An 11,903-nucleotide genomic window follows, 5' to 3' on the forward strand; every position below is an offset into this window, starting at 1 on the left:
TGATCAAGCACCGAATATCCGTATTGATTGCAAAGTTGACAAATAACCTAAACATGGTGAAAATTGAAAAATCATAATCATATAAATCAATCAAAAGAACCAGAACAAAAAAACTACCTCTTGTTGTTGCATTTTGATACACATTTGATGAACATGAAGAAGCCATTAAATAACTAGAGTGTAAGTTGTTGATGGTAGGGGTGAAGTTTGTAGGGTTGTTTCATGGGTTTAAATTGAAAAAATAAGGCTCAAAGAGGTGTAAAACGGTAAAAAAAATCGACCATAATTTGGTGTCATCTTGGCCCTCCATTTTGATCTGTCCATTAATTTCAAATACCTGGGCAAAACGTATATCGATTAGTAAAGGTGGGGGTTTTAGTAAGGGGGCAAGTCTGTTAGAAAAGATGGGGGTTAATAATTACTAATAAAAGGTAAGGGTTTCAGTAATTACTAATAACAGGTGGGGGTTTCAGTAAACGCATTACCAAAAAATGGGGTAAAACGTAAAAGGACAAGAAAGTAATATTGAAAATATCAAAGTTAAATCTAACGAAAGTGGGGGGTTTCAGTAATTACTAATAAAAGTGAAAGGTTTCAGTAAACGCATTATCAAAAGTGGGGGTTTCAGTAATTCTCCCTATTAAAAAACAAACATAAAACATTCATCAATCAAGGACTTTCAACCAAGGATAGAGGAAAAGCCATAAATGAATGTATTAGGGTTAAGAACCTTACCCTTCCCTAGTCAACAAATCAAACCAACTTTGGGCAAAGTTATGATGGTGACAGTGAAGAAAAGATGAAGATTATAGAGTAAAATTTAATAAATTAAAATTTCGGATTATAAAATAATGTCTCCTAAGTCAATATTGATTAAATAACTCTTTATGCCCTCCAGATTTATGTTTACACTTCAAAGCTGCAACCATAAATTATTTGAGACAATGGTATCATAGTTGTTATTACATACATGGCCTCTCACACAAGACGGTCCTGCGCTTACTTGCTTGAATATACAAATTTCGACCACCTATAATGACCTATAATTTTTTTTTTGTTGAACTGTGATGACCTATGAGGCTATGACGTTGATATACATTTAAACCTAAAAGACAAGATAACATAGAGAAAGAGAGAAGTAAAAGAAGAACCATTATATCTTTTAGATTGATATCATTTACTCACCCATTGTCTTCCCAAAATATAACACAAATGTTTTTTTTTGTTGAAACATATAACACAAATGCTGATAGATAAAAACGGATAACAAATGTTTTTTTTTTTTTGTTGAGAGACGGATAACAAATGTTGATGCACAAGACACTCCATGTGCTAGCATGACTTTTCCCATTAAATTATACAATATCTAAAAGAAAAAGCAAAACAAGTAGCTTTATAAATGTGAACAATACACGACCCGGAACAAATCGCGTTGAGAATGAACTAAACTTTATGCCTGTTAATATACAGATGGTGAATTCTACCCACGCCTTCAACGAGAAAAAGATGGGAAAAAGAGCACGTAAATTTTTGTGTTGCACGTATTCTATTACTCGTAATTACAGAAGCTTACTTGTTCGGCACTTCGATGGACCGCTAAGGAACAACTTCATTATCCAACCCAACACTCTCTCTTCTACCTAGTCGAAAAAGTAGACCAAAAAAATGTTACAGAAATCAATCTATCTGCACTTTATAGTGGTAGAAGAACATCAAGACACTATTTCAATTTTCTAACAAGCAGATAATGACCAAGTTTAATTAGAAAACTAGTATGAAATTTGACAACCCTAGAAAAGACATTACATGCTTCCGTTCTTTTTTGTATCTGCAATTCCGAAATATGGAAGTTATTGTATTTAATTTAGTTTAGCTCCATTATTGTCATCATTATATGGAGTCTCTTTGCTCTCTTTGAAGCCTGTTCTGCTCCATTAACCATGATTGCTTAAGGATGACATAGGAAACGCAAGCATGCCTTTTTTTTTCAATTGTTGCTCTTGAAAGTTTTTGCGTAATTGTATCTCATGTGTTAGAGGTTTTTAGTGAAGTTTAGTTGTTCTGAGTGAATCTTTTATTCTATTACGAAATTCTTGAAACTTGAGGTAAGTTGTGCTCTCCAAATATTCCAACCTACAATCTTTTGGCATTTTTGAGGGGTGTAAAACCAAGGAAGCTACGAGCACAAATGCAATGATTCATTTGTCCAACTTCTATGGGTCTTCATACTAAGATGAACTTCATATATGCCTTCGGTGTAATATTCACCAACTTGACCGATGGTAAAACTCGCCCAACCAAGCACAGATCCATTAGTTTACTCTGTCTCTCATGCGGTAGGATTGTTCAGGGCTTGGTTGGGCGAACGGATATCATTTATTATACGCACTCTGAGGCCTATAGAGTTTCCCTTAACCCTTATGGGTCATTTCACCTTTCATTGTAGACAAGTTTGGCTTGGGCCTTGTATAACTGCATACGGGCTTGTCCACCTGCAAATAAATTTTGTTTGAGAAATCGATTACGATCTACGGTAGTTGTTACAAAGCATTGATATATCATCAAGTTGTGATAATCGATAACCGCCTAAGTTAAACCAATAATTAAAGAGGCTTGAAGTCCGACAATAAAGAGGTCTAAAGCCCAACAACAACTACTTTATTTAGTGTCTAAATTTCATGGAATAAATCTCGGGGATAAACTGCTTTCATCGAGACTCGATCCCAAGACCTCATAGGTTAAGAGGGATGTCCTACCGCTACACCAAAGAGTGCTGGACTATCCAACTGCAAATACGGATATCGACCTTTTGAAGTATTCATACTTAATTATCCATAAGTGGTTGGACAATAACACCATCTCACCACACTTTACCGTACCCATGCAACTAATATAAAATGAAGAATATTTGCCCATTTATTAAAGCCGTGAATGAATCTAAACGTTTAATATATGAAAGTATTCCAGTATACTTTTTTTTTTTTGCCAGCGCTTTGGGAAAAGCAAAATAGTTTCCGGGGTGTGAAGACTTGGTCAATTTTGTTTGACAATTTTATTAAGGGGGAAAGCAAAATAGCTTCTCCACCTCAGCTCTCTCTCTCTCCACCTCACTTCTCTCTCTCTGCCACCTCATGTATTCGCCACCTCATCGTCTTCACCGGTGAAGGTCGCCGGCCGGCCAATTTCTGGCCGACGACCTTCAACCATAAATTTTTTTTTTTTCCTTCTCCTCTCTCTCTAGATCTGATCTAGAGAGAGGAGACCTCCATTGGAGATCTGAACATACCTTCAATGGGTCTGTTCGGACCTCCAATGGAGGTCTGGAACAGACCCATTGAAGGTCTGTTCGGACCTCCAATGGAGGTCTGGAACAGACCCATTGAAGGTCTGTTCGGACCTCCAATGGAGGTCTGCGAACAGACCTTTTGAAGGTCTGCTCGGACCTCCAATGGAGGTCTGCGAACAGACCTTTTGAAGGTCTGCTCTGACCTCCAATGGAGGTCTCCTCTCTCTAGATCAGATCTAGAGAGAGAGGAGAAGGAAAAAAGTTTTTTTTTTTTTTTTTTTTTTATGGTTGAAGGTCGCCGGCCGTAAATTGGCCGGCCGACGACCTTCACCGGTGAAGACGATGAGGTAGCGAATACATGAGGTGTTAGAAAATATTCCCCATAAAATTAGTTTCCCCGGAAAATTCTACATATTCCCTTTAAAATTTCACACCCCGGAAACTATTTAGCTTTCTCCAAAGCGCTGGCCTTTTTTTTAATGAGAATATTCCAGTATACTTAATATGTACATTTATATATTTCCATCAAGGAATTTTATATCTTAACCAGCTCTCTAGTTTATTACGACTATATCTGACTCAGAAATATGTTTTTTATGTTTTTGTTAGTGTTTGTAATATGACAGGTGTACTAACATTAAGAGATATTTATGTCTCTTATTGATGTATGAGGGTGTAGCCCCGACAGCTCTTTCAAATGCATTAAAGAGCTAAATATACAATGCCAAACATTTTAAGAGATAAGTATGAATTAAACATTTAAAATCAACTTAAGTAAACAGACACAATAAAATAATCAAAATCAATTCATTAATCTCTTTCTTACTACACGACACATTGGACCTTCTTGGCACCTCCATGCTATCTTCATCCTCTTTATATGCCTACTGGACTTGAGCTTGAACTTAGTATAGAAGGATCATATATTCCTTAATGGTCACATTATGCATTGGTTGTTTCCTTCAATTCCATTAACTCTATTTGTCATTTGAGTTAATGCCCTAGCAGGAACCATTGCCTTGCACTACTTCAAAGTCAAAGAGTGAGGAACAAATGCATGTGTTACTCCAAGGGCAATAGTAGGGGCACAAATTATTCAACAAAAATACAAAGAGATCAAGTATATCAAATGCGCAATAATACCCTAAAACACATGTTATAACAAAATTTTCTTGCAAAATAAGCATGTCAGATAAAACTTATGTACTGGATGTTTTATTAATCTAACAATGAAATTTTTTGTCTGTACAATTCCCAACTATTACACGTTTAAGATATTTATGTTAACTACACAACGTTTGGTGCATGTTTCAATCTTCACAAACAAAATGACCACATCTTCGTATGCCATGACATGGTTACGTTTCTTACCCTTTTTGTAATTTCTATCCTATTTATCGAAAACCTGTATTATCTCAAAAGTTAAGAAAAAGAATCAGTAAAAATGACTGAGTTTGGTAACCTTTGATATCATTTGAGATTTTCATGCAACACGCACTAAATTATGCAATTCTCTTTGCACATAATCAAGATCCTCCCATAAGTAAGTTGTTAAGATCAGCAGATAATTCAATAAACCGGATGTTAAAAATGGTAATTGTAGATGTGTAAATCAAATTCACTTAACTACAACCAGAAGAAACAAAGAGAAATTTAACAAAGCGATGTTTACACGAAGAACCAAAAGAATCTAGTAAGGGTGCTAATGTTCTTTGATGCATCAAGCATGAAACTCGAGAGAGTACTTGACATATAAATCAAACACTCTAGTATAAGGAAAAATGTGAAAATATAGATTGCATAGATCATTCAACACCAACAATAGCTAGAAATGGAAATAATTCTACCAGTATTGTTATTCCTTTAGCTGATAAACTTAACCATTAGAATACACCTAATGGGTTCGGATTGAAAGTTTGGGATGAACTGTAGTAGAACCCTACTAAAGAGTGAAAGAAAATGACCAAACATCTATATAAACAAAAAAACATAGGACGGATTAATATGTGCTTTAGATGGTTCAGAGTTCAGGCTAACATAGTGAGATTAAATAACATAGATGGTACAGTGTGGCTACCTGTTTTCGAGTATACCTTTACAACGGTTGGTTGATGCTGAGCTGCAGGGAAATGGAGTAGAAACTGATTAAGAGAAACACATTGTCGAGATAGGCTTCGGATTTTGTAAGGAAAATTAAAAGAAGAGCTGAATACGCGTTTACTTTACATTTCATATACCTAATAAGAAGGGTAAATAAACTGAGTCTCACGTTACCATTGCAAGAATTTCAAGATAGCCTAAAACTAAGAGGCCAGAGTTCATGAGTCAAATACCATTAGTTTGGGTTACTCTTACAATAGCCCTCAATGTATGCATCTTTAACTGCAGGCGGTCAATAAACTCAGACTCCCCAAATACTATAAGTGTGGTCAGAGTTCATGAGTCAAATAAGTATGTGCTACTCCTAATAAAAAGTAGATAAACTCATAAAAGAATTTCCCATTCTAACATTCACACAAAAAGTATATTTAATGCATAATAGAACGGGAATTACAATTCAGAGAATCAGATTACGCATTAATTGTATTTGTGATATATCAAAACGATACAATTAGATGGTTCTAACTATTGGCACATAAGAGGAGGGTATTTTTGAAATACCTCGCAAATCAAACAATGCACCCATAAGATAAGAAATCAGCAAAAGAGTAAATGAATAACAATCAACTCACATATTTAGATGAACACTTCAACTTCGACCTTTTATTCGTTGGAACTTAACACTTCAAGTCTTCAACTTCAGCAAAAGAGTAAACGAATAACAGCAAAGTAATTGACACTTCAACTAAATTAAAACCTGCCATCAATTTGGAAGCCTAAATCAAATGTTTGTGTTTGAAAGATGACCTTAAACAATCTTTTGTGTTTGTAGGCCCTTATTTCAACTACATCAAAACCCTGCGTCAATTTAAAAATCGTAAATCAATTTTTTGTTTTTGGAAGATGACCTAGAACAATTTTTGTGTTCGGGAAACCCTAAATATCAACTAAATCAAACCTTATTTCAATTTGGAAGCCCAAAATTAATATTTTTGTATTTGCCTATTTGGAACCCCTAAATCACAGCCAATCATCATCAAAGATCAACCTAAATAACATAAGATAAAAATTAACAACAATTATACCTTCCGACTGGTTTTGGGAAGTGAAAGTCGCTGTGAAAACAACTCTTCATCAAGCTGGGGATTTGATTTAATTGATAGTGATCAAACTTCCAGAAGCTGTAACAATTACGGATTTAAGGATGTTATTTCCCTTACAACTTTCATATCTATATTAGCCAAGGAATGAAATTTCGGTCGGTCCAAAAGTGGACACGTTTCGTGGAAACGTTTCGGTCTGCGTGGAAATTTTACAAATTTGCGGAATGATAAAATAGTTCTAAAACAATTAAGTTTGGTATTAATCTACAACAAAACAATTAGTTTAGGGGATAAATTGAGTTATTTAGCTCTATTAGTACTAAAACAGTTAAGTTAGGTGTTTATCTGCGATTAAACAGTTAGTTTAGGGGGTACATTGAATTATTTATCAGATGTAAACCTAAAACATTTAGTTTAGGGGTCCAATCTGCTATAATAGTAATAGTTAGGGGGCTAACCAGAAATAAAACATAACATTCTTGTTTTGTAGTAAATGTTTTCTCCTTAAATACAACCTTTAATCCCTATTTCTAAGACTTCTCAGCCGAAACCGACTGTTCCCTCTTCCTCTCTCTCTCTCTCTCTCAAATCGGAATCTGAAGTTAAAGATCACCTAAAGAAGAGAAGAATCTCTTGAAGAACAAAAGATTTGAGATGTAGTCAAGAAAGATGGAACAAATTAACAGAAAGGTAGAATATAAACGACTAAGGTATTATATGAGTTATGATTTTAGAATCTTTCGAAACCCTAAACCTAAATCTCTGTTTCGAAATTTCGTGTCAGATTTCGGTGGAAATTTCGTTTCGGTGATGTGAATTTAGGACATGTTTCGGTCATTTCGACCGAAATATGTCGACATTTTATTCCTCGATATTAGCCATGTATGTAATAATGAACCAAATAAAAAAATACCAACCCTAGAATCCTAGATCTCAGCTGCCACATTTCTTCAACCACCAAACTTTAATTAATAGTGTCTTCCGCCTGGTTGGGGTGCGAGTGAGAAATTGAGAGAGATTGTGCGTCAGAAATTGCGAGAAAAAGATAGAGGGATACCTGCAATGAGATGAGAGAGCGGAAGAAGATTTAAACTAATGAAATATAGACATTAGAATTTCAAAGACAACCTAAACCAACTAAATTAAAAAACCCGACATCAGTTTGGAAGCTTAAATCAAATGTTTGTGTTTGAAAGATGACCTTAAGCAATCTTTTGTCTTTGGAGGCCCTAAATCAAAACCCTACGTCAATTTAAAAGTCGTAAATAAATTTTTTGTGTTTGAAAGATGACCTAGAACAATTTTTTGTGTTCGGAACACCCTAAATATCAACTAGATTAAACCTTGTTTCAATTTGCAAACCCTAAATTACTTTTTTTGTATTTGCCTATTTGGAACCCCTAAATCACAGTCAATCATCATCAAAGATCAACCTAGATAACATAAGATAGAAGTTAACAACAATCATACCTTCCGGCTGGTTTTGGGAAGTGAAAGTCGCTGTGAAAACAACTCTTCATCAAGCTGGGGATTTGATTTAATTTATAGTGATGAAACTTCCAAAAGCTGTAACAATTACGGATTTAAGGATGTTATTTCCCTTACAACTTTCATATCTATATTAGCCATGTATGTAACAATGAACTAAATTAAACAATACAAAATCCTAGAATCCTAGATCTCAACTGCAACTTTTCTTCAATCACCAAACTTTAATTAATAGTACCTCCGCCTGGTTTGAGTGCGAGTGAGAAATTGCGAGAGACTGTGCGTCAGAAATCGCTCGAGAGAGATAGAGGGATACCTGCGATGAGATGAGAGAGCGGAAGAAGATTTAAACTAATGAAACATACATATTAGAATTTCAAAGACAACCAAAACCTGTAATTCTAGATACAAAACACAATTTTGTACAGTGCTATAACTTATTAGATCTGAAATGCACCAGAAGATGTAGCATATCTCATTAAACAAAATGAGGATAACTAATACTAAAAAGATAATACAAAGAAATGGAATGCAGGTTAAATATAGACAACATACTGTTTATGAGACATTTCATCAAATACGTTTGGGTTTAGAATTAAAGTTTCATGCTTTACTTCAATGTTAACTTAAAGTTAAAGCTTCAATGTTAACCTAAACCTAACAAGTTTAGTCAACCATTTTACAAAGTTAGCAAAACTAACATATCAAAAGTGAACCTATTCCTAACAGTTCAGGTAATTTGATGTTTGTGTCAACCTAAACCTAAACTTAGCAAGTTTACTTTGTTAAACATTCTCTAGCTAACATAGCAAGTTAACCTAAAAGTTTACTTTTTGTTAACTTAAAAGTTAACCTTAAAGCTTCAGTGTTAACCTAAACTAAACCCAAACCATCATCAAGTATCATGAAAACTAACATAGCAAGTTGACCTGAACAGCAAATGAAAGAATAAACAAATGAAAGAACAAAATATACAAATGCAAGTATTGAGGCCAAAATCACCATGAATCAAAGTTCTAAATCCTAAATCACCATATTGTAGCAAACCTAATTAATTTAACATCACAAAAATATATTGTAGCAAACCTAATTAATTTCAATTTCAATTTCACCATCTGACATAAATAATCAACAGACTTTCCAATGTGAAGCAGCAGACCTAAACAACAGAATTAAAGTTCTAAATTATTGCCCTAAAGAAGAATAACAAATCACCATGTCAAAAAAACCTGTTTCATATAGTTCTAAATTATTGCCCTAAAATAGAAGTAGCAACCCTATTTCATAGCAAAAACAGATTGTAACTATATAAAATAGCAATCCCCGCATCAAGATTGAGAGAGAGAATAGAAGTAGCAAACCTAACTTACTTGAGTCATCAACAATAATCATCATAATAACATTACTGTGAGAGAGAGGGACAACGAGTGAGAGATCGAGAGAGAGACAGGCAGAAAAAGGAGAGAGTTACCTTGCTACGGGAAAGCCTGAGAGGAGATGAGCAGGAATGAAGGAACTAAATGGGATACGAAAGAAAGAGAGAGAATGTGCGTGAGATAGAAGGGTTGGGCGGGAAGGAGAGGGAAGGATTCGGATGTGAGTGTATGAATTTGGGAAAGAAAAATGGGATCTTGGGAAGATGCTCTTCGTTAACATGTAGACCACTGCACAAAATCTGGGCCAACCAACTTCAACAAACTAAATCTCCACCACCACTTTGATATAAACTTGGGAGAACAAATATGAATGGTTGGGAGTAGGGAAAAAGATACCCTCCTCCCTTGTTATATAGACGAGGGTGTAACCCGTGCCTATGAGGCACGGACAATACTATCATATGCGTTGTAGATCAAGCAAACTATGTGAACGATTATAAGTTACAACTGAATGATTGTTTTAGCATTTATTCGTCATATCAGTTCATTGTATATCGAATTCAATAGCTAAATCTAATAGAGACTTACAATTAAAAGAAGGTATAACCCATGCCTGTGAGGCACAGATAGTACTTTCATATGCGTTATAGACCAAACAAACTATGTGAACGATCATAAATTATAACTGAATGATTGTTTTGGTATATATTCGTCATATCGATTCACTGTTTACCTAATTCAATAGTTGAATCTAATAAGGACTTAAAATTAAAAGAGGCCGCGAGTTGATATACGAGAATGTGCATTTTTTTCGTTTGGATTGACATTGCAAATTAACAACAAAAATAGACAAAAAAGGATAGTGTTCTACTAAGTCCCTAAATAATGTTTTAATGGTTACTGTCAATGCTACAATTAGCAAACAACTCGTGTCTTAATATTTTAGGGATTTTAGTACAAAGTGCATCTTCAGGTATAAGTTTAAAGAAAAGTCAAAAATAACTTCATTAACCCCCCACCATGGATATCTTGATCCTCCTCATATGCCTCTAGAGTTTTAGCTTGGTTCCCCTTCATTTATTCTCTAATGTTCACAACTTCTCCATGGTTGGTCTCTATGTGCAACTGCCTACCGTCCAAATGGGTCAACACAAAGTTGGGATAATCCTACGGCACAAACACAAACACCATATTCTTAGTAATCGTCTCAGGCTGCAAACGAACAAAAATAAGTTCACACCATTACCAAAACCTAAAAACTAATACTACAACATTTTAACCTAAAAGCTATTATAAAAATCTAAAGAGGGAAACATTTACAACAATTTAACCTAACACAAACAATTATTAAGAAGAAATTGAACGGCTACCTTAAAACCCTAGATCTAGATATAGATACGCTTGAAAATCCTACGTGAGAGAAGTTGTGCGTCGGAGAGTAAAATAGAGAGATACATGCAAAAGAAATTGAGAGAAATTTACTTGAGATGAGAAGAAGATGAGAGAATGATGGGCCTAGAAAGTTTCCTTAAATAGGTCTACACCCGCAAGTGCATACAAGGAACTCAATGGAGGAGAGGGCCTAGGGTTTCGGAATCCACCGTATAACTCACTTTCAAACACACTAAAGTAATTGACTAACTCTTTTTTTTTTATAACTCGGAATTTCGGATAATGAGTTATCTTAATTCCGGAAGATGTTTTCGTTTAAAACCAATAATCGACACAAATGTAATTGTTTTATTTTGAAAACATAAACCTCTAAACTACTATCTATCAATGAATAAGTATGCATCGTCAAATGATTTAACCTAAGCACGATGCATCAAATCTAAAAGCATAGATAGTGAAAAGAAGATCGATTTAACAAACTAAAACAAATCAAGCTTTAAGGTATAATCAAAGAAATCAATTAAAAATATGTTTCTAACAGATCAAATATAGTTTCATCCTAGCCCTAGATTAAAGAAAATTAGCTACTCATGCTGAAAGAGATAAATACTTAAACATATATAAGTAAGAGAGTAAAGAGAATCAACTTTTCTTGTTGCTTTCCAACCAAACAGACCCTAAGAGAAGTGTTTTCCTTCTGTTTTTACGATTTTCCAGGAAAACAGACCAAACAGACCCTAAGGGAAGTCGATTTTCTCGTCTTCTTGGAATCGATTTCTCTGTTGGAAAATGATTTTCTCATCTTCCCCAACTCTTTCTTCTCTCTCACTGTTTCTCTCTTCTTCTTTATACTTTCACTCCGAAACACCAAATAAATCGAAGATAAATGATATTAATATGAAAAATTGAATAACAATTATCTCTCTTTACAAATCTCTCTCTCTCCCTCTATCTTTCTCTCTGTTTCTCCCTTTCTCAGTTTCTCTCTCAACTAAAATCTTTCTCTCTATTCTGTTTTTGTTCTCTCTCTCACTAAAATAATTACAGAAGGAAAAGAAGAGAAGATAGGTGATGATCAAGCCTCTGTTCTTCTTCTTCACTCTCTCTCTCTCTCTAATCTTTCTATTTGGTTGAGCTTAGAGATAGTGATTTTTTTTA

The 11,903-nt window shown here is 34.6% G+C and overlaps 1 long non-coding RNA gene across 12 annotated transcripts; it reads right to left on the minus strand.

Annotated features, from left to right (window-relative positions):
- Positions 1-3,966: 3,966 nt before the first annotated feature.
- Positions 3,967-9,759, minus strand: LOC147549687 (uncharacterized). 12 transcript variants are annotated; one of them, XR_015238388.1, is made up of 8 exons: positions 9,449-9,759; positions 8,533-9,136; positions 8,216-8,293; positions 7,960-8,055; positions 7,407-7,546; positions 6,472-6,567; positions 6,019-6,143; positions 4,445-5,405 (listed from the first exon to the last, which is right to left on the minus strand). It is a non-coding gene; the product is annotated as an uncharacterized LOC147549687 (long non-coding RNA). The 12 variants fall into 12 exon arrangements; XR_015238395.1 differs by lacking the exons at positions 8,533-9,136; positions 9,449-9,759 and adding an exon at positions 3,967-4,310 and having other exon boundaries at positions 5,364-5,405; positions 8,216-8,526; XR_015238394.1 differs by lacking the exons at positions 8,533-9,136; positions 9,449-9,759 and adding an exon at positions 3,967-4,313 and having other exon boundaries at positions 5,364-5,405; positions 8,216-8,526.
- Between the last annotated feature and the right edge of the window lie 2,144 nt (positions 9,760-11,903).

Source organism: Eschscholzia californica, unplaced genomic scaffold (genome assembly GCF_041429995.1).
Source record: "Eschscholzia californica isolate CP2 unplaced genomic scaffold, dmEscCali1.0.p SCAF_3, whole genome shotgun sequence".
NCBI lineage: Eukaryota > Viridiplantae > Streptophyta > Magnoliopsida > Ranunculales > Papaveraceae > Eschscholzia > Eschscholzia californica.